The sequence below is a fragment of the Muntiacus reevesi genome, chromosome 5, assembly GCF_963930625.1.
Source record: "Muntiacus reevesi chromosome 5, mMunRee1.1, whole genome shotgun sequence".
In the NCBI taxonomy this organism is placed as follows: Eukaryota; Metazoa; Chordata; class Mammalia; order Artiodactyla; family Cervidae; genus Muntiacus; species Muntiacus reevesi.
In genome coordinates this window covers 59,320,255-59,344,101 of record NC_089253.1, presented here as the reverse complement: position 1 = coordinate 59,344,101, position 23,847 = coordinate 59,320,255, and positions in this window count along the sequence as shown.

The window sequence follows — 23,847 nt, the reverse complement described above, 5'->3', positions numbered from 1 at the left end:
GACAGGGAGGCCTGGCGTGCTGCAGTCCATGGGGTCACAAAGAATGAGACATGACTGAGTGACTGAACTGGACTGATTATTATAATAAAGATACTAAAGGAAAAACTGTAAAGGACTGAGAAATAGATGATGCAGAATCATGAAGCAACTAGTGATTTTCAGTTAAATGATTTAAATCTTATCTCTTAGTTGCTATGGTTGCAATCTTTAATTTTAGTGGACCTTGTGGTGGTGGTGGTGGTTTAGTTGTAAGTTGTGTCCGACTCTTGCGACCCCAGGGACTACCTGCCAGACTCCTCCGTCCATGAGATTCTCCAGGCAGAATAATGGAGTGGGTTGCCATTTCCTTCTCCATCATGTACGTTGACTGAATGATAACTGATTTTATTCATATAAAACATGACAGTATATATAAAAACACTTTGAAATGCTAATAAAAAATAACACTTTAAATTAACACTCTTGATATTTGACATAGAAATTTCCATTTGTATTTCCATGAAGACTGGACAAATGATTAGAAAGAACAATTAAGCCATATCCTAAAAGATTCCTAATCAAGTGACATGTTAAAATTCAGGTAAACAATAGCATCATCTGTTCTTTAATGTGTCAGTCATGTGACTTTTAAAGAAGGAGTTCATCTGATATGATTTGTTTTTGGTTCACAGACATATAATATTTTGAAAGTAGAAACAATCAGACATTATCTTTGAATGCTGGAATGTGTTCCCATTCCACCAGTATAATTAATTTTAATGATCTTTAAGAGTTTATGGTACTGTACCTGTCTTAAGTTCCTACAGAATTGTAAGTAGTACAGACACCATGCCTATAAGTTGTCAGAGCTTTAAGCAGTCACATGCTGAGAATGTACTTGGAGGGCTGGACCGGGGGTATGACAGGTTAGAGATGGAACTGGTCAATGGTAAGGAAAACAATTAGTAGTTGCTAATATTATGGAAATTGGGAGCCAAGCTCAAAGAAGGAAGAGAGGCAAAATCAGGAAAGAAAAATAATATGGTTTTCTGAAAGTTTTCTTGAAGGAGGGAGATACAGAAATCAAACCCTCCCTAAACAAAGCATGAAACATCACTATGATATTGGGAGATCCACCAAGCATTTGTGACCTCCCACTCCAAGGTTCTCTCCGGGTATCATAATGGGATGAATGTCTTAGTAAGTCTCACTAGCTGGTTATGAAGACCAAAGACACTTTTACTGTGCTTTTCTTTTCTTTTCTTTGAGACTTCTACCTCTGTGTGACAAGACCTCACGTGCAGTGTTTACTGAATAACAAAATATCCTTTCCCTAGCACCTTGCCTCTATGTTGTTGTTTGTTTAATTGCTAAGTTGTATCTGGCTCTTTGTGACCCCATGGACTGTAGCCCATCAGGCTCCTCTGTCCATCTTATTTCCCAGGCAAGAATACTGGAGTGGGTTGTCATTTCCTGCTCCAGAGAATCTTCTCAACCCAGAGATCAGACCCATGTCTCCTGCATTGGCAGGCAGATTCTTTACCATTGAGCTGCCAGGGAAGCCCACCCCTATGCTGTACCTGCTGCTGCTATTGCTGCTAAGTCGCTTCAGTTGTGTCTGATTCTTTGTGACCCTATGGACCATAACCTGCCAGGCTCCTCTGTCCATGGGATTCTCCAGGCAAGAATACTGGAGTGGATTGCCATGCTCTCCTGCAGGGGATCTTCCTGACCCAGGGATCGAACCTGCATCTCTTGTGTCTCCTGCATTGGCCACTAGTGCCCTCTGGGAAATCCACCTTGTACCTAGGGGCTAATTTATTTCATAGAATTTCCAAAATGTTTTGAAACAATCCTCCTTCACAGAAAGGAAAAAAACAAATGATTTAGAATTCTAAAACTCTCAATGATAGCCTCATCAAGCCCATTGGGCATCAGCTTTAAGACAAAGTATGGAACTTGGTCAGGTTACATCTTTGCTTTTTCTCTTCTCTGGTATTTATTTTTAAACAAACATGGACAGAGGAGCCTGGTGGACTACAGTCCATGTTCATTTCAGTTCAGTTGCTCAATCATGTCTGACTTTTTGCAACCCCATGAACCGCAGCACGCCAGGCCTCCCTGTCCATCACCAACTCCTGGAGTCCACCCAAACCTATGTCCATCGAGTCGGTGATGCCATCCAACCATCTCATCCTCTGGCGTCCCCTTCTCCTCCTGCCCTTAATCTTTCCCAGCATCAGGGTCTTTTCCAATGAGTCAGCTCTTTACATCAGGGGGCCAAAGTATTGGAGTTTCAGCTTCAGCATCAGTCCTTCCAGTGAACACACAGGACTGATCTCCTTTAGGATGGACTGGTTGGATCTCCTTGCAGTCCAAGGGACTCTCAAGAATCTTCTCCAACACCACAGTTCAAAAGCATCAATTCTTTAGCTCTCAGCTTTCTTTATAGTCCAACTCTCACATCCATACATGACCACTGGAAAAACCATAGCTTTGACCAGATGGACCTTTGTTGGCAAAGTAATGTCTCTGCTTTTTAATATGCTTTCTAGGTTGGTCATAACTTTCCTTCCAAGGAGTAAGCGTCTTTTAATTTCATGGCTGCAATCACCATCTGCAGTGATTTTGGAGCCCAGAGAAATAAAGTCAGCCACTGTTTCCACTGTTTCCCCATCTGTTTGTCATGAAGTGATGGGACCGGATGCCATGATCTTAGTTTTCTGAATGTTGAGCTTTGATGGGGTCACAGAGAATTGGACATGACTGAGCACACACATCCGAAAGGTACTTCTTGGTGCTGTATAACTGTGTAAAATCTTCAGTATTAGGCAATGGTAGGCTTTGTTGACTCATCTAGGAAATTCAACCTTTGAACTTTTGAAGTATGTTGAATCCTTAAAAATCCTTAATTTCATTTGTGTCTGTAGTTGTTTGAAGTCTGTTCTGGTACAGCGTGCATGTTGCATGTTGTCTTGCTGTCTTGCATTCAGCCCATAAAAACATTGAAAAATTACCAGGTGATTTTCACCTTCATACAGACAGACATTGTTCCAGAGATGTTAAATTCAGTAAAACTGTGTATATGTGTATGTATGTCTGTGTGTGACAGGGAGTCAGAGAGAAGTGAGAGAGTTACTTTAAACTTTATTAATAATGATCCTCTTTCATAAAAATTAAAGCAGCACAGTTGTATTTTATGCAAAATAATATAGACTGACAGCAGTGATGTGCTGCAGCTGGTTTATACCAGCTGGTAGGAGATGACTGTGAAATTTTCAGGAATTCTGTGAGCTGGTGGTTAAGCATAGCTGTTATTAAAAATTGATTATACATTTAAAAATTGTTTTGAAGTATAGTTGATGGAGAATGTGTCAATTTCTGGTGTTCAGCAAATTGACTCAGTTATATACAGTCTTTTAATTTTTTTATTATTTTTTATTGCAGGATTTGAATATAGTTTCCTGTACTATACAGTAGGACCTTGTTATTCTAAATGATACATTTAGAATTAAGTAAATTCTATTAAAAATGAAAGTAATCAATGTTAATGATCTGTCACCTCCTAATTATTTTGCTATGTCTTATTGTTCTCGATGCTCTTAAGTTCATTTACCTGTAATGTTGCATCTTACTGAGGAGAAACTACAAAGTGGTATTCTACTGTGCATATTTTCTGAACTGTGCTCAGATTGATAGCTTAACATTAGCTGTGGGAATTTTATACTTCAAAAATAGGCAAAAACTACAAATCAGATCTCCCCCTCCAGCTTCAAGGCAGGTTTTCCGCGATAATTTCATTTACTTTTAGCTGTGCTGGGTCTCTGTTGCTCTGCAGGCTTTTCTCTAGTTGTGGCTAGTAGCAGTTACTCTCTAGGTTGATGCATGGGGTCCTCACTGCAGTGACCTCTTTTGTTGTGGAGCAAGGGATCTAGGGTGCACAGGATTCAGTAGTTGGGCCATGTGGGTTTAGTATTTGTGACTCTCGGGCTCCCGAGTGCAGGCTTAGTAGTTGTGGCCCATGGGTTCAGTTCCTCCACAGTATATGGGATCTTCCTGGCCCAGGGATCGAAACTGTGTCCCCTGCATTGGTAGGCAAATTCTTTACCACTGAGCCACCAGGGAATCCTGAAACTGTTGTTAAACATTTTTGCCAGCACATGGATGACTCCCAGGCAAGGCTCAACCTTCCTTTCTTTCTGTTTCAAAGGGTAGAATCACAACCTCATTAACATTCATTACCTCTTAGTGGAAATTTGTCATTTCTCACCTTGTAGGACTTGAATGAAGCAGATGGCAAATCTGAGAACTAATTAATTCCTGTTCTCACAGTTGTATTTTGAGTTCAGGAGAGTGCATGTGGGATGTAGATGAAACTACCGTTTTCCAAGTCAGGCCACAAATATGTGGAATTTACCTGGTCTCCAGTCAAGGATGTGGAGAAAGCAAACACAAACCTAGAATGAAAATGGGCATGAAAAGCTTATTCATTGTCCTGTCAATTGTGAAGCTCCTTGTAAAGACGTGGATTAAATGAATGTTCATCCCAGATAAATACTCATTCAATGATTGTCCCTGTGCCTTTGTCACTGTGAATACAAGAAATCAGTAAGTGTGCATTTGAGGGCAATTGTGTATTTCTAAAAATTCTTTGAATATACAGTACTGTGTGTCTACGCTGCAGTAGATGAAAACAAAATGGTGAGTATGTCATACATATTGTAAAACTTTTTTAGATGTATTCCAGCTAAGTGTCATATATTGTTCTTCATTTGACACATCCTAGAAGAACTCGCTTATCAATGCAGGAGACATAAGAGATGTGGGTCCAGTCCCTGGGTTGGGAAGATCTCCTGGAAGAGGAAATGGCAACCCACTCCAGTATTCTTGCCTGGAGAATCCCCTGGACAGAGGAGCCTGGCAGGCTATAGTCCATAGGGTCACAAAGAGTTGGACATGTCTGAAGTGACTTAGCACATGCATGAAAACTCTTTGTAATTATTACTTCACACTTAGGGAGTCCAGATGGTTTTCTTATTGAGGAAACCAAGAAGAGAAGGCTAAGTGAGCTTACATTCTTGACAGGAAACCTCAAGTAAAATATGAAAAAGGAATAAAATGACATTTTAGAAGAAAAGCAGTTTTGTGATATTATAATTGGCTGAGAAAAATAGTTTAAAGTTTCTATTTCGTTCTGCATAGAAAGACAGTCTGTATAACTTCTGTGTCTGTTTATTCTACAGACCAGAGGTTAACCAAGTTTTTCTGTAAAAGGAAGGATAGTAAATATGCTAGAATTTGTAGAGTCTGGAGTTTCTGTTACAGGGGTTCAGCTTTGCTGCGGTGGGAGTACTGAGACGGCTAGAGAGAAGGTGTAAATGAGTGGGAGTGGTCTTTCCTGTCACTTTTTTCTAAAAGGTAATTTTATTTATTTTTGGCTACACCAGGTCTTTATTGCTCCTTTCTCTAATTGCAGCGAGCAGGGGCTGCTTTTTGGTTGCCGTGCATGGGCTTCTCACTTCGGTGACCTCTTTTGTTGTGGAGCAGGGGTCTGGGGTGCCTGGGCTTCAGTGGTTGGGCCATGTGGGTTCAGTATTTGGGGCTCCCGGGCTCTCGAGCACAGGCTCAGTGGTTGTGGCACACAGGTTTAGTTCCTCCATGGCCTATGGGATCATCCTGGACTGGGGATTGAACCCGTGTCCCTCGCATTGGCAGATGGATTCATTATCACTGAGCCACCAGGGAAGCCCTCCCACAAACTCTTAGGGCAACGAGATTTGGTCCATGGGGCTGTAGTTTGTTAGGCTATGGTCTATAGCAGTAGGGATTTGGTAATCACTCTAAACAGCTGATAGTTCTCCTCTAGGACCTGAGTCGTTTGTTCAGAAGTTCTATTCTGATCACAGTGACTGGGGAACTCCCAAATGTCCCTGCATTTGTGCTGTGAAGACTGATGTGGCAGGAAATAAGACTGTATTCTCACTGCCAGGCATAGACTGCAACCTTTATCTAGATGTCTTTCACTGCAAAATATGTCCCCAACTATCTGCAGGCACTCTGCGAGGATATTGTGTACTGTCTGGATAATCTCAGCCTTTGAAAGTGCTTTTCACATTTATAGCCACAGTGTTAAACTGGCTAGCCGGAAGACAACCTTGAAATCTCATGCATAGGAAATATGACTGCACGGATTTAAGGACCTTTGTTTTTATTTATTTATTTTTTAATTTTTAAAATTTTTTATTTTTCAGTGGGTTTTGTCATACATTGATATGAATCAGCCATAGAGTTACATGTATTCCCCATCCCGGTCCCCCATCCCACCTCCCTCTCCACCTGATTCCTCTGGGTCTTCCTAGCCCACCAGGCCCGAGCACTTGACTCTTGCATCCCACCTGGACTGGTGGTCTGTTTCACCACAGATAATATACATGCTGTTCTTTCGAAACATCCCACCGTCACCTTCTCCCACAGAGTTCAAAAGTCTGTTCTGTACGTCTGCGTCTCTTCTTCTGCCCTGCATATAGGGCCATCGTTACCATCTTTCTAAATTCCGTATATATGTGTTAGCATACTGTAATGTTCTTTATCTTTCTGGCTTACTTCACTCTGTATAATGGGCTCCAGTTTCATCCATCTCATTAGAACTGATTCAAATGAATTCTTTTTCACGGCTGAGTAATATTCCATGGTGTATATGTACCACAGCTTCCTTATCCATTCATCTGCTGATGGGCATCTAGGTTGCTTCCATGTCTTGGCTATTATAAACAGTGCTGCGATGAACATTGGGGTGCATGTGTCTCTTTCAGATCTGGATTCCTCAGTGTGTATGCCCAGAAGTGGTATAGGACCTTTTAAACATGAGATTCGAAGAGTAAGTGAGATAAAAGTTTGGAAACTGAAACCAACATAATTAAACAATACAGGAACAGAACATGCTTGGAATTAAAAATAAGCAAATGTAATTTAGCTGCTGGTACCTGGACTGTAACAATGTGAACCAATTAAAATAGCATACTTATTTAGTGTTGTGGTTAATGTTATGTGTCACCTTGACTAGACCTGGGGAAGCCCTAACATTTGGTCCATTATTCTGGGTGTTTCTGTGAAGGGTGTCTTGGGATGAGAGTAACTTTTCAGTTGGTAAACTCAGTAGAGCTGATTGCCCTCCATAATGTGGGTGTGTATGTTACTGTGTGGGTTAGTTGCTTGGTTGTGTATGACTTTTTGGACCTCATGGGGTGTAACCCAGCGGGCTCCTCTGTCCATGGGATTTTCCAGGCAAGAATACTGGAGTCAGTAGCCATTCCCTTCTCCAGGCAATCTTCCTGACCCAGGGATTGAACATGGGTCTCCTGCATTGCAGGTAGACTGTTTACCATCAGCCACCAGGGAAGCCCAGTAATGTGGGTGGGCCTCATCAAATCAGTTGAAGGTTTGAGTAGAACAAAAGGTTAATTAACCTCTCCTGAGAAAGGAAGAATTGTTCCTGCCTAATGGCTTTCAAACTGGGACACTGACTTTTTTCCCTGCCTTTGGATTTAACTGAAGTGTTGCCTCTTTCCGGGTTTCCAGCCTACTGGCCTTCAGACTACAACTACACCATTGGTTCTTCTGCTTCCCAGGCCTTTTGACTCAGGCTGGAACTAAACCATCAGCTTTCTTGAGTCTCCAACAATTTGCTGGGATTCACCCTGCAGATGTTGCAACTTGTCAGCTTCTGTAATTGTATGAAGTAATTCCTTATAATAAACCTCTTCCCATGTGTGTTCTGTTTCTCTGAAGACCCTAAGGTGAACAATTTCCTCATCAAGGTTTTTTTCAAGAAGATTGCCACATTGTGCCTGTCAATCCAAAATTACTGTGTCACACATTCTACCTAACTGTAGTCAGTTCCATTCTTTGCAAGGCTCACTTTAATATCACCCAGCCCAGGTCATACCACTCTAACTACTAGAAACATGGTCCTCTAACTGTCCCCTTACAGATACTACTGTAAGTCCGTCATAGTGATATTCTTCTTTTATGTTGTAGATCTAATAATCATAGCTTTGCTTTAAGCTGGTTTTATTGAAGGCCCTAATAAGTTGACAGTTGCAGTTTACATGAACTGAATTTACATGTTCAGTTTACTGAACATGAATTTGAATTAGTTACACCTTCATCATTTAATAAATATTTATCATAAGGCAGGACTTCTGCTCAGTGGCTGGGAGAGTTCTGGTCAATAGGAGAAATGCAGGCCTCATGTTTGTGTCATAACAATTCAGATCCTGTGACATTCCCTCCATTATAAAGATTTCAGTGGCATAATCCCAAATCTGTATCTCACCCAGCCCTAACTTTCATTCCACTGGTAGCTGACAGTTTTTCTTGAACACTTTTCTATAGGAACTTGTCAGTAAATAGGCTGTGCTCACATGTAATAGCACCTGCTCATCACATGTCAAGGATGTACTAAAGCCGTTTCTGAGTTCAGTTCTGTTAGACCGTTCTTCCTGATCCCTCCTTGAGATTCCTGTCCCCCCAACCCCCCACCTCACCAAACACTTAAGAAAGGCAGTGGGGGTCCCTTCACTCACACACAGACCTGGTGCCTGACGATTCTGAGGAGACGCCCTGGCTTTTGCTTGGGCCATAAACTGGCTTCCAAAGGTGGCTCCGTGGTAAAAAACCCACCTGTCAGCGCAGGAGATGTGAGAGACATGGACTCGATCCTTGGTTTGGGAAGATCCCCTGGAGAAGGCGATGGCTGCCAACTCCAGGACTCTTGCCTGGAGATCTCATGGACAGAGGAGCCCGGTGGGCTACAGTGCATAGGGTCGCAAAGAGTCGGACAGGACTGAGCAACTGAATACACACACAAACTACAAACCTTAGAGTTTAGCCAAATGCCACTTTGGCTGCAATACATCACAATTTACTGGTGCTTAATTTCTGTGAATATACTTAAGATAATAAAAATATCCCATTACATCAATGGCATAGGTTTGTTGCTGTTACAATAAAGCAACAACAAAAAAAATCAATTCTTTATTAAAAAGAAGAATCTAATTTCATAGAGTAACACAGAAGATAAAGCTGACATAATAGTCAGAGTAGCTGTTTCCAGGCAAATACCTTTCCTCCTTTGTCCACCAAAAGATTCTTATGGAAAGCAACAGGTGTTGGGGCGGAGGAAGCAACTCCTTTGCATACCTGCTGCATTCATTAAAGAAACTGAAGTTATTAAAATACTTGGAGCTGTGTTGGAAGTGAGACACTCATTGCTGAGAGATGGCTTTTCAAAGCATCTACTCATTTTACACATGTGCCTCCAAACCCACAAGTACAGGATTGCTCGAGTACCGCTAATCATGCCTGTGTTAGGTCCTTCCTCAAGACATGTGGCCAACTACACACCTAGCCAGTTACTCAAGGTAGCAGTTACTTCAATATACAGTTTTATTTTTTTTCCCGGAGAAGCTCTCTTTTTGGAACATAGTTTTTGGGAAACCTCTTGAGGGATGAGCAGTACTTTTTTTTCCCACCTCCCACTCCGTCCCACCCCTCTAGGCTGTCACGGAGCACCGGGTTGAGCTCCCTGCTTATAAGGCGAATTCCCACTGGCTGTCCAGTTGTACGTATGGTAATGTGAATGCTTCAATGCTGTTCTCTCAGTTCGTCTCACCCTCTGCTTCCCCCTCTGTGTCCATGAGTCTGTTCTCTATGTCAGTGTCTTTACTGTTGCCTTACAAATAGGTTCATCAGTACCATTTTTCTAGACTCCATACATATGCATTAAAGACCAGTTCTTTTCAGCTGCTGTTTGGTTTTGCTTCTGGAACGGTCGTGCATGACAGCCTGACACCCCTGTGCTGAAAACCAGTGGAGGGGATCCTCTTTACAGTCTTCAGGGCTCAAACATAACCGAGCATATCTGGCTTCATTCTCTCCTAAAATGAGTGTGACTAATTAGAACAGCAAAAACCTTACATTTTATTGCAAGCCTCTGTTAATGCAGTTGCTTTTGTTTGCTATTATTCCTTAATAAGATACAATAAAATCACCATAATGCATGTAAACAACTAACCTCTTTGGGATAAAGCTGGATTAATGACATCTTTTGTGTTTATAGAAACGAACACCATTTAGCAGCCGTGCCTCTCCAGAGATTTTTCTTAACCAGGAACCAGGTACTTATTTTAGAACTGAAAGGAAAACATAGTTAATAATATTGAAAGGTTATTAGTGCAAAAGGATACTTATCATCCTCATGCAATGGAGAAAAGCAGGTTCATTTAAAAGAATCATAAAGAAAACCTACATATTTATATGAAACCTGGGACCATTGGCTTTCTCTCTCTCAAGGTTTGGAGTTACTTTTAATTACGAAATCCCTTGTTGACTAGGATCCAACAAAGGAGGCAAGAAAGTCGTCATTTCTAAATTGAAAAGCTGAAGTGTTTGCTCATCACATTCTGAACAGCAAGTTAGGAAACATTCAGGTGGTGAGATGGCGTTTTCAGCTTAATTAACTTTGACTTAAGAGTCGTAGATGAACAAATTTCCCCCTTAATAAGAGACATGCCTCCCTCATGCATATTCATCTGATTGGATTAAGTAGTATTCTTTTAAGGTGGACAAAATCATATCTTCCTCTGAGGTTTTTGCTCACAATCTTCTCATTTTTAAATGAAAATGACTTCTTTTAACTGAAAAGCAGATTTGGAAATTCAGGAGTAATATTTGGCCCAGGGCATTAGTTTCCTATCACTGTTCTAACAAACTACCACAGATTTATCTTTTTCTGAAAGGGGGAAGTGGGACTGGGAAATCACTGGGCTATAATCAGGTGTCAGCAGGCTTGCATTCCTTCTAGAGATTCTAGGGGAGAACGTATTCCTTTCTTTCCTTAATGTCTTAAGGCTGCCCACATTCCTTGGCTTGTGGGCCTTGCCTCCATCCTCAGTGCTAGCAATCCCATCATCCAGACTTCTGCTTTATTGTCGTATTTTCTTCCCTGGTTCTGACAGTCCTACCCAAATTTTGTAGGGATCCTGATGATTGCCCTGGATCCACCTGGATAATTCAGATAATCTTCCCTTTATAAGACCTTTACCTTAATAAATTGTTGTGTTCCATGTGTGGTAACATATTCATACATCTCTGGGATTAGGACATGGACATCTTTGCGACTGCATGCATGCTCAGTTGCTTAGTTGTGTCTGACTCTTTGTGACTTATGGACTGTAGCCCACCAGGCTTCTCTGTCCATGGGATTTATCTGGAGTAGGTTGCCATTTCTTTCTCCAGGGGATCTTGACTCAGGGATCGAACCTGCATCTCCTGCATTGTATGCGGATTCTTTACCACTGAACCACTTGGGAAGCCACGCATAGACATCTGTGGGAAGCTACTATTCTGATTACTATACCCAGTCATTGATTTATTACTTAGTTGCTCCCTTTATTTACACTGTTATTTTCTTTTTTTAAAGTGCTTTTTTCAGCATGTGACATTTACCTTATGTGGGTTTTTAGTTGTTTTCTGGTTAATGTGTCATTTTCAGTGGATCAACAGTATTATGATTCAGTCAGTTATCTGCCTCTTAATTTTCATTATTCATTTGTCAAACTATTTATTTACTGTGTTTTTGGTTCAAGAAGCTGATAAAAAGGAAATGAGTCAGTGATGACTCACATGAGATTCTTTAGATGCAGACTGGTCCTGCTTTCTTCCTTATAGATTATTGAAAATTAGTTCTAAGATACAAAATATAGGTTGACTAGGCATTTCTCCTCTCCAGGTACTTTGATTTGTGGGGTTACTGGTTAACGTGATAAAGGAGAGATAACTAGATGTTAAAACTTAATTTTTTTAGAAAAAGTAGCAGTCTATTACAAACTTAAACCTAATTTAACATCTACAGTATATTACTTTTTCACCACCATCATTAATTCAAAATTTATTTTTTAAAAACTGAGTTTGTTATGGTCAAGTCAAAAAAGATAATCCAGTAGGAGGTAAACATGAGACTTTCTAACACCAAAAACTCCCAGTGAAATGGGAACAAAAAGTAGCAGCGCTGCATGGAAAGAGGGAGGGGGGTCTGTCCTGTGTTTAGCCAAACACTAGATTGTTATTTTAACATCTCACAAGCTCTAGTTTCATGTTTCCCTCTCATAGAGATAATTTTAAATATGCTTTGATATGTTGTACAATGCAATGGTGTTTCCTGAAGGGCTTAATGCATTTTGCAGTGTTCTATGTGTTGAATTTAATAAGGAGGAATTTGTGAGAAATTTTGAATCTTAAAGGGGATTGTTCAGGGGTTATGTAGGAATTCTTTGAGTTAAAATCAAATGTAAACTGATTGAAGCACCTCTCTGATAAAACTGTGAAGTCTGGTGCTTTCTCTTTCTTTCAAGTTTATAGCTTTGTCTTCCAGTTACTCCACTAAAAGCTTCCAGTTCAATGGATGAACTTCTTTTACTTCGCTAAGAAAAGGTCAAATCCTGTTTCCCCCTCCAATCACCTCGCACCACTCACAAGCTCTATGAAGCAGAGTGAGTTTTTGAAAATCTTATTTTACCTTGAGATGCTGCTGTCAGTGCTTTCAAGGCTTCTAATCAGAGCTGGCACTTTCCTCTCCCTGCTGATTCTTTGACTGCTGAAATCTTTCCCTTTATCTTTCGTATATCAAGCAGCTTCAGGAAGACCTTCCCTCTGACTTGCTATATATTTACATGTTATTATCTGGGCATGTGTTTCAATGGACTGACTGAGGATTGTTGCTATTTGATGAAGTTGTAAAAATGTGAAATAACTCACTAGAAATTAGCATAAGGAAATGTAGTCAAAGATACACTCAGCACTTAGTGGACTTAAAAAAAAATACTTTGGATGATGTTTTAAAGTAGTGTCTGCATGAAAGATTATGCAGACAGTTAATATGAATTTGTTTTCTAATTTATAAAGTGCTTCATGTATGAAAAGTATTATTAGCTGTTATATTAGTATTATTAGCTGTTATATATATTACAAAATTGTCTTGTATGTAAATAAATGCAGTGATTGTAAATTGTTTTCATTTTAATATAGCTTCCTTTAGAGGTTAGACTAGCAGGAATGTGAAATGGTGTTGAATGACATGGTGTTTTTGACTCAAATTTTGATTTAAAGTTTTTCTTTTTTTGTAATGTAGGCAATTGTGACATTGATGATGCTAATTTAGGAGTTTTCTGTGTTTAACTTAAGTTATGTATTTCCAGAAAGTCCCTACTATTTGAAATAATTGACAATTAAGTATGTTTTAAACAATTGGTAGTAATGCTTTAACTTCAGTCATGGTCATTGAACAGCCTCATGTTTGCTGTCAGGAGATAATCATATTTTCCAGCATTAAAAACTCACAATTCTTTATAAATTGGGTAAAGATTAGCATTAAGGATTTAACAGGTGGTACACATAGAGGAAGATTTAAATCAGCAACATTTAGCAAAATTCAACCCTAAAAATCTACAATTATTCTTCATCTAAACCCATTCATTTCTCCAGACTTTATCAGAAAGATCTTTCTATAATGCCCTCAAAACACTTATCCTGGGCTGTGGATTTTCTGGGAGATGAAGTAACTCTGCTGTGTAGGGTGGGATTAAGGTTCTGCCATGTCAATCACAGCACAGGTTGAGCCTCCATTTACGGGAGCCTGCTTTCGTTTCATCTAGTCTTGTAAACAGATTGCAGAAACAAAGCAGAAATGAATTATAACAGTAACTAAGACATGTGAAAAATGTGAATCCATGGCCTAGTGTAGACACTCTTTGGATGTCTGCCTGGGATCTGTCATTAACTGTGAAGAATGGTACGTAAATTTATCTGCTATCTTAAATACTGGGTTTATTATGACAAACTTCCAGTTATGATTCATGTAAGTTTCCCTGTGACAAAGTTCATATAAATGCATTACTATTATTTTAATGTCATCTCATGGCTGTGATGTTATTTTATGGACAAATTCTGGAACTTGAGACTTTCAAGAGATGCTAAAATACTCTTGTCTACTGAAGTGTAACCAGCCCAGGTTTCCAATGAGACAGTCATTCAGATGAAAACTGGGATTAGTTAATCAATTGCCAGGATAGTTAATTAGTAATGTGTTTATAGGAGGCATTTCATAGTATCAAAGAAGGAGTGGAATGTGAATTTAAGGATTTTGTTTCTAGTTTGGTTCGGCCACAAATTAGCTCCTGTTTGTCTTGGGACTTGTCTGAAGCTACATCATTTCTAACTCATCGGGTTTTCTTAGTGATATCAAAATATTCTCCCAGGCTTCAGTGTGTTTGTAATTTTTGGGTGATTCTGGTCTGTATCATCACGTGCTTGGCAGTAATTAATACCAGTTGCCTTGTCTCTGGTTTTTCCTCTATTGCATCCTGTACACTGCCTTCATAACTAGCATTGCTGAAGATTTTATTTTTCTAGATCCTTCTGAAGTTGCTAGTGATTTTTTGATGATTGTAGAAAAAACTCACCACAGACTCATTCTTATCTGCCTTTTTAAACTTTTCTTGCTGAGCTCTCTAATACATATTTTTTTCTGCTTCAGTCCATTTACTAAAAAGGAAACCAAGCCAAAGCAAACAAACCCCCAACCAACCAACCAACTGGTCAAACAAAGCAACACAGAAACAGCACTTTTTGCTTTATCCCTCGGATCAGAATGACTTTTTTTTTTCCTTCCCATATAACTGATCTTATTTCTCCTTTAAGGCCTCACTTGGCATTTTGACCTACAGGAAAATTTTCCAGATCTTTCTAGAATGAGTCCTGTACTTCCTGAGTACGTACTATTGATTTGTGCTTTTCTCTTGTATGAAGACTCTGTTAAATTCTAAACTGACACTTGTATGGATTGTTTACTTATTCATATGCTTATTTCTCTTATTTCCAACTAGGATATAGGTATTTTGAGGGAAGAATACATATATGTCTTTGTCTTGTGCTTGGTACATAGAGTGTATTGGTAAAAATTGGCCCTCAGTAAATACTTGTCAAAAGAACCTATAATTTGGAATACTTTTGTTTCCATAGAATTAAAACACATTTTTTTCTGAGGCAAAGATAAAGTAGAATGAAACTGAAAATTTGATTTTTTCCAGCAAGGTACTGTGAAGTAGAATTATGTGGCTAAGAGAATGCTAATAGGATTTTTGTATTAGACTCTAAGATCAACAGTAATACTAGTCCATCATTGGGTTCTTATTATTTGAGATGCTGTTCATCAAATTCTTATTTACTATATAAAAGCACTATCTTTAGCTTGGTGAAATACAACTAAATCTGGGTTCTCTGGTTTTGCTTTAAGCCCAGTGTCATATCCAATATAAGCACAAACATTTATACAAAGATTTGAAAAACAATATCTGTATACTGAGAAGTATCTTCAAGTACACAGCAATAACACACAAACCTTTTAAAAATTGTATCCTAAAATATGCTTCTTAGAAAAGCTTTCTAAAACTTCTCTTTAACTATCTGGATATTCTTACTCTCCTGGAGTTTTTTCGGTGGTTTTTTACTCTCTCTTGTCTTTTTCCAATACTCCATTTTTAATGCATTATTTTAATCAGGACCACAGATTTCCTGGAGCAGATCAACACAAAAGAATTCTGTTGAGCAGTCTGGGGAGAGAGGAGGTGGGGAATACTTCTACTTAAATGTTTTCGCCTGTGTTATATAATCTTCATCATTCCTGTGTTAGAGGTTCTCCTTCCTCATGTTAGGCACTCAGGCAAGTGTAGGTTAGAGAGAATACAGAACTAGCCCAAGGCCACTGTTCCATTCAGTATTGCTCCGTATATCAGCGCAGAGCTCTGTGGTACACAGTAACCACTGTGATAGTCATGCTGTCTCTGTGGGCCAGGAATCTGAGCTGGGCTCAGCAGGGCCCTGGAGGCTGGGGCGTCAGCTGAGAAGGTGTGAATACTGAGGTTGATGCATCTGGGCTGTAAACTTTTGGAGACGCCTTCATTCACATGAGCGGTAGGTAGGCCACTGATGTTTGGGCTTTCAGCTGGTCTTTTGGCTGGAACACTGACCCAGGCCTCTCCAGGGGCTTTACATGCCCTAGTTCAGGCTTCCTCACAGCGTGGGGTCTGGGTTCTTAGAACAAGCACTCCCAGAAAACAAAGCAGAAGTGAGAACCATTTTTAAGGTCATGTCTTGAAACCTGCAAGTGTCACTTCTGCAGTACTCTGTTGGTTGAGGCTGTCCTAAAGGTCTGTCCAGGTTCAAGGGGAAGGGATCCTTACTGCTAAGTGGATGGATGTCAAGGTTCAATGCATGAAGAGCATAGGGGATAGGAAATATTTCTGTGGCCCCAAAATACAATCTTCCAGAGTCACAGAGGTAGTCAGAAGCTGAGTAGGGATTAGAACCAAGGTTTTCTAACTCCAGTTCTGATCACTTTGATGATTATTCTCAAATCCATTCTTCAGTGTAAATAAGAATTCTGTCACAATGTAGAATTGTATTCAGTGCATTTTAGATATCAGTAAATAATTCAAAAGGAAATGCATTTACAAAAATGTTGGATTATACAAGAAAAAAATTTGTATAAAGCCATTTTAAATGTGCTGTTTTCCAAATAATAATGGGGAAGATTTTATTTCCTTTCAAAACCACATCTTTCTAAAATGAGTGTGGGGGTTTGGCTTACACTGAGTTTCTCTGATATTTCTAAATGAAATGTCAAATATAATTTAATGCTTGAAACTTGAAGCAGGCCTGACTACATTTAGAGTTTGACAGCTTGCTGTGTTTCTATTAAGCTATCTCACCATGGGGAGCAATATTATGTTTAATGTAGAAACTAATTAGGTAATATCTGTGGATCTATCTGTATATTTATGGGTTATTGATTATTAATAATAACTTGTATTTGAGTACTTTCTATGTGCCATGTTCATAGTTTATCATTTTGAATACATTTAATAACTGTGTGGAAGATATTATCACTTCCTTTTGACAGATGGAGAAGTTTACAAGTATTTTTTTTTTGGTCTAAGGTCACACAGCTGGTCAGAGCAGCATTCTTAAGCTCTATTTTATCCTATTTCTACCATATGTGAAATACAGCAAACCTCATTCATCCTTTGAATATCTAAACTCCAACTACTCCCAAATGACCCTTTGATAGGGTCCACCCTGACCCATCCTGCCTGGAGCAGCAAAGGTGGCATGATATTGGTAAAGGTGCAGTGCTCAGGGACATGTCTGTGAAGTCACTGTAGTTCAGCAGATGTGTGGCAAAGGCCATTTCTTTGGTTACTCCCAAAGATCTGTAGGTTATCATTCTCCACCTTTTATAGATGACGAGTGGCTTCAGAGCTAAAATAGGACATCTTTTGTCACTTTGATTTCAATACTGGGAATCATGCCTTTAAATACTTCACTTTTTCTTGCCCGTTGATGCTTTTTGCTATAATGTAAGTACACACACACACTCTTTCTCTCTCTCTCTTAGTGTGTGGGGTAAGGATTATGTGGAAGGAATGATAGGACTAACTGTTTTCTTTAAGGATGGCTTTTCAGTCTTATAAAGTTTGTGCTTATGGAAGATTGACATACTAAAGCTAATGCTTTAGGTTAATCTGAGTGCTAACCTCTTACGTTAGTGCAGCATCTGCTGAGTCACGAACACTAATATCAGGATGAATGGAACCACTCCTTCTTTAAAGTTTCTGAGAATATATATAGACTCAATTATGTAAGTGATGCTCAGGGTAAGGAAGTTGTCTGTAGAACAGGTCTCCTGAAACATCCAATGGAATTGAATTTTCTCTTCTTCTACATAGTCCAATGGAGAGCTTCCTCCATAACTAGTTTTAGTGGACTAGAACCCCCTTCTTCTCCTGTGGGTGCTATTTGTTGATTCTAAAATTTGTGTCCAGTGATCTAACCATAGAAGCCTTTCCTTGGACCATCCATGATTTAACTGATGTGTGTGTGTGTGAGTGAGTTGCTCAGTCATGTTTGACTCTTTGTGACCCCATGAACTATAGCCCACCAGGCTCCTCTGTCCATGGAATTCTCTAGGCTAGAATACTGGAATGGGTTGCCATTCCCTTCTCCAGGGGATCTTCCCAAACCAGCAATCGAACTCAGGTCTCCCGCACTGCAGGCAGATTCTTTACCATCTGAGCCACCAGAGAATATGTTAGGGAATTATTTTCAGAACGTTTTGACTATTAACATTTGGGTTAACTTCATGGATTAGCCAGACAGCCCAGCACTCATTACTTGCAGATGATACTATGATTTTAACATTTTTGGAGTTTTTTTTAGCTCAAGATAATCACCTTGTACTGCCTCCTGGAATGCTGTGTGTGGTTTTGGCATAAGGACATACTAAGAGGATCAGAACTAAGTTTGAAAATAAAAATATTAAAAATATGATGGCCAGAGTGATACGGTTGATGTCTACAGGTGAACAGGTAAATCAAATCCATGTGAGGTTTCTACATCAGGTAGTTAACACAGATACAAACTGAAAAGTATAATTGGTGAACATTTTAAAATTAAAATTAAGACTATTAAATAAAGAATATTTTAAAAATTCTGTATATTTACTTTTATCTTTGGCTGTCCTGGGTCTTTGTTGTGCACAGGCTTTTTCTCTTTTTGCCGAGAGCAGGGGCTACTCTCTAGCTGTGATGCGCGGGCCTCTCACTGTGGTTTCTCTTGTTGCAGAACAGAAGCTCTAGGATGTGCAGGCTTCAGTAGTTGCAGCTCCTGGGCTCGGGAGCACAGGCTGAGTAGTTATGTGCATGGAGTTTGTTGCTCCGTGGCATGTGGAACCTTCCCATATAAGGGATCGAACCTGTGTCTTTTGCATTGTCAAGTGGATTCTTCACCACTGAGCCACCAGGGAAGCTCCCCGAGGTCACCTTCCCGCGCCCCCCCCCCCAAAAAAAAAAACCAGTTTCATAAGAAATTGTTAAGCAAAAGCCAGTTGCTTTCACGGCATATTTCTAACTTCTGGATGTTGACATCATGGTAGGTAACCATTGTGTTTCATTGCAAATCATCTCTTGGTGACAGGGGGTAGATATCTGGGCCAGTTGCCCAGCATGACATTGCTTATTGTACTCACCTGCCTGTCTTCTCCTTTATTCTCTATGTGGAAATGTTCATAGGTTATCTGTAGTCATTTATTATCTTTGATTCCTTTTTCTTAGCAGTTCTGATAGAAAAATGGATGACATTTTATTATTGGAACAAAGATCAGTATTATTATTATTTTTTAATTAAAAAATGATTATGGGGAACTCTATTACTAAATTTAAGTCAATCTAGCATATTTAATCGATGTCTGTCTATACCCAATTCTATAGCTGTATCTATGTTTGTAACTTATTAATCATATTGCTATGAGACCTATTTCTTTGGTTTATCAAGCAGGTTTTCTACTTTACCCTAAAGGCTTGTATTCTGATCTGATTTTTCTACATTCTTCCTTCTACTGATTCTGGCTCACTGAATGCCTAGGGTGAGCATGTACATCCAGAGACTGCAGTTTTGGGACATTAGACATTCGAAGCTGCAGAATGTGCCAGTGAGGAGCTAATAATCCGGCCGAAGGGCCGTGAGTGATGAAGCGAGGTCTGCCAGCTACTGTGCTTCACTTTGTCTGTTGACCTCGAGGAGGCTCAGAGTCCTGAGCAGGTAGCTTGGCGCTCACCCTCAGCCCAGTGCCCACCTTGCTGTGACCTCCAGTGCTAAGGCAAGTGTGGCATGTTCTTTGCATTAGTTCGGCACCTGAGGAAAATCTAGCTGTAATGTTGAGGAATGGCACAGATATTAAGGCCATTTCTGTTCCCACTAAGGGAACAGATTTCAGACAAACACACAGAAACGGTGCTAGTCTAATCTCACAGGAAGACCGATTTTATAGAGAAGACAAATAATACATATGGAACAAAACAAATACGGAATAAAAATAAGCTCCATTGACTTGTTCAAAGGCTTCCTGGTAAGTGGCAGGGAAGATAGTCACATGTTGACAATTGGGGATGAAAGCTGGGACACAGCGGAAAATTATGCTTGAGTCTTCTGACAGGATATTACATTTGCTTCACTTGCTCCTTATGTCTGAGACATAATTGAATGCTCCTTAATATGCCTTTCTTCCCCCAAGCAAGTGCCCTGACCCAGTTACAGAATATTTGTGGCAATTTTAGATGAAGGGTTGAGGGAGAGGGTTATGAGTCTGAGATAGTAACAGAAAATTTAATTTACTTTGCAGATCTCCATGCCTGTTTGAAGTCTTCTGGCATAGTTGTGATAGAATTTTGCTTAGCCCAAGTCGTTACTTTAGCTTGAAAAATAACGTGTTAAAATAAGTTCACTGGGCTGATCTTGGGTGAAGGATTTTATTTGAAAATAAGGATTAATCCAATCATACCTAATTTGTAAAGTGCTCCAAAATAAACTAGAATTGTATGCTGTATCTATTGTTTCATTTAATATAAATACACAGATTGGATTGCAACTTTATGTGAGACCCCTTGGGAAGTGCTTCAAAGGATGAATACCTCCAGTAAAAAAAACAAAAACAGAATCATTTAATCTTCTGTTAAAAGCCCATAAACTCTGGCTGCTAATATATTTGTTTTTTGAAATTAAAATTATCTGAGACATTAGTTGTTGTTGCTGTTTAGTTGCTCAGTTATGTCTGACTCTTTTGCAACCTCATGGTCTTGTGTGGATTCTTTGTCTGTGAGTCAACTTGGAAGCCATTAGTATCCATCTCTAATTTCCAAATAGCTACATGTACATAAAATCTTAACATTATAAATAAAATCAGACTTCAGATATTGAGGACTTGGAAGGAATTAAACCATGCACATATGCTCACTAAGAAAATTTACACCTCAACTTGAGAAAGCTTCAAAATTGTTCTGAAAAGTAAAATCTAGCACTCAAATTGGTGGGAGGAAAAGAAGTTAGCTGAAGTTATTTGTTTTTTAGGAAGTCAGGGTAGTGTGGGATAGTCTGCTTCAAATTGTAATGTCCTTACCTGGAAAATATGTGGTTCACAGGGGATCTTGCTCAAATGCAGATTTTAATTCAGTGGATCTGAAATGAGACTGCGAGTGTTTCTAATAAGCTCCCAGGTGAGACCAGGGCGGCTGGTCTGAGGATCATATCTGAGTAACAAGGAGCAGCAGAGGAAACTTTTCTTCCCTGGAGGCTCAGCTGGTAAAGAATCTGCCTGCAATGTGGGAGACCTGGGCTCGATCTCTGGGTTGGAAAGATCCCCTGGAGGAGGGAACAGCTATCCACTCCAGTATTCTTGCCTGGAGAATCCTGTGGACAAAGGAGCCTGGTGGGCTACAGTCCATGGGGTTGGACACGACTGAGCAACTAACACTTACACAGAGGAAACCACCTACGCAGATGCAAGGGTTAAATCCTAGTCCTGTTTACTAGCTGATCTTAACCTCTCTGAGCTCCAGCTTGCTTACCTGTCCAATTGAACCTATTCAATAGGAACGTTGTAAATACACAACGTTAGTAAAACATGCTCTTTGTATTCCCACTATATGCTATGTCAGTAACTGTAAACGTAGACGATTTGAAATATAATCAAATCTCATAGAGCATTATTATAATTATTTACTATTTTTTGTAGGATGTAAGTATCTTTTGATGATAAGTTTTGAATTGTTGCAGATACAGGAAGAATTAGAAATAAATAAATACTGAGTAAGCTGGATGGAAACAGAGTCCCAGTAACCGTAGAGGTTCATCTAGAGTTGTTTTGGGAGCCTGGTCCTGCCTGGTGGCATGTGCTTCACCTGGAAATGCGTAAGAAACACAGGTTCTCAGACGTCATCCCAGACTTCCTGAATCAGGGGTGGCCCAGCCTCCTGGGATCCAACAAGCCCTCTAGATGATTCTGATGTGTGTGAAAGAGTGAGACCCACTGAGGAAAAGCAGGAAGGCCTTTATTTGGGACTGTGGGTTTAAGAAGCCTTTCGTGGCTGTGCTCTGCAAAATGACCCTATTCTGTTTTCTGAGTCTAGGTCTTCACATGAATAAATGGTTCAGCTCAGAAAGGGTTAAATATATGTTACTTATGAAACAGCACAATGTTGAACAATCAGGAGTCCAGGCAAGAGACACAGATGAGGTTGGATACAAGGGCGTGTGTGCGTCGGTCTGACTCTTTGCAACCCATGAACTGTATCGCACCCATGGTCTGTAGCCCACCAGGCTCCTCTGTCCACAGGATTCTCCAGGCAAGAAGACTAGAATGGGTTGCCATTTCCTCTTCTAGGGGATCTTCCCAACCCAGAAATAGAACCTGTGTCTTCTGCATTGGCAGGTGGATTCTGTACCACTGAGCCACCTGAGAATCCCAGATACAAGAGTAGAGAGTAAAAGAAAAAAAGAAAAATAATAAAAAAATTGGTAGAGACTGGGGGTCAAGAGAAACTGATCTGAACAGAGTCAGATCACTGACAAGCAACCACAATGTTTGACATCAAAAGAACAGCACAATGTACCCTATGCCTTTGGATGTCTCTGTCTTACAGTAATGAGCTAGAAATTGTAACCCTGGCAGAGGAAACTTCAAAGAAAGCACCACAATTTTCAACCTATATTATAGTGTAGAAAATGATACAATCTAAAATATCCATAAATTCAGGAGCCTTCTGTGAACCATGAGAAAAAAAATAATGCTTCAAATTTTGTAGATAAGTAGTCACTAGAAGGTTCAACTACAGATGCACCTGTAAATTTGAGTCTGTGATGTCTGCATTTTAAAATCTCTCCCAGGTTCTTGAAATCTGAGTTTATCACACACAGCTTTCACTAAGGCATCTACTTATATCTGTCTGTCTCCACCCACAAGGCATGACATTGAACATTTCTTAAAATAGAAAAAGAAAACCAGCTTTATGGAAGATGATGTAACGTCTCCTGGTTTCTGAACAAGATGTTTTACATTTCAACAAGGTCTAAGAAATCAGACTATCACTGGGTACAGGCCGTGATTTGAGATAAGCTCTGTAACCAAACATTTTAAAAGTTCTCGTATTTAGTTTGTATCAGGTCAGGGGAGAGGAGAGGAAGAGAGAGGGAGGGAGAGATGAGGAAGAGGGAGAAAAAGAGACAGAGAGCACTGTGTCTACTGTTTTATATTCATTCAGTGAGTTATAAAATAATACTGTGTGTGTCTTAGTTCAGTGAGCACTATAAAAAATAAGAGCTCTTGTTTGTGGCCCTCTGTGAGCAGGTAAGATGAGTGACCTGTCAAAGCCTTGGAGATGCAGCTCAGCCTGTTCTCTGCAAACCTGTGGGGGCATCTCAGCACTGCTGGCCTGTTTCTAAGAAAGAAGCCCAGGGACTAGTGGTCCAATGGTTAAGAATCTGCTTTCCAGTGCAGGGTTTGTGGTTCAATCCCTGCTCAGGGAACTAAGATCCCACACACTGCAGGGCAGTTAAGCTCGTGTGCCACCGCGAACAGCCCGCATGCTGCAGCTGAGACCCAACACAGTCAAATAAATAAAAATACCGTAAAATGAATTAAGAAAGAAGCCCTGAACGACAGTGCGGTTGATGATAGAATCAAGCCAGGATTGTGTGTCCTTGACTCAGCAGCATTTTCCCCGTGGTGTGTTCTTGTCATTTTCCTTACTGATGTGTTTCCTTGGTGCTATGTTTCCATTTTTCTAAGTGGAACAAGGAGGGATGAAGGAGCAGAGGCTTAATTGTGAAATCTCTCTATCTGTAAACACTTCCTTGAACCTTGCCCTAAGGATGGGTGGAGGGGTATTTTTTCAGTTTCATGAAAGAGAGTCTTTTCTCCTT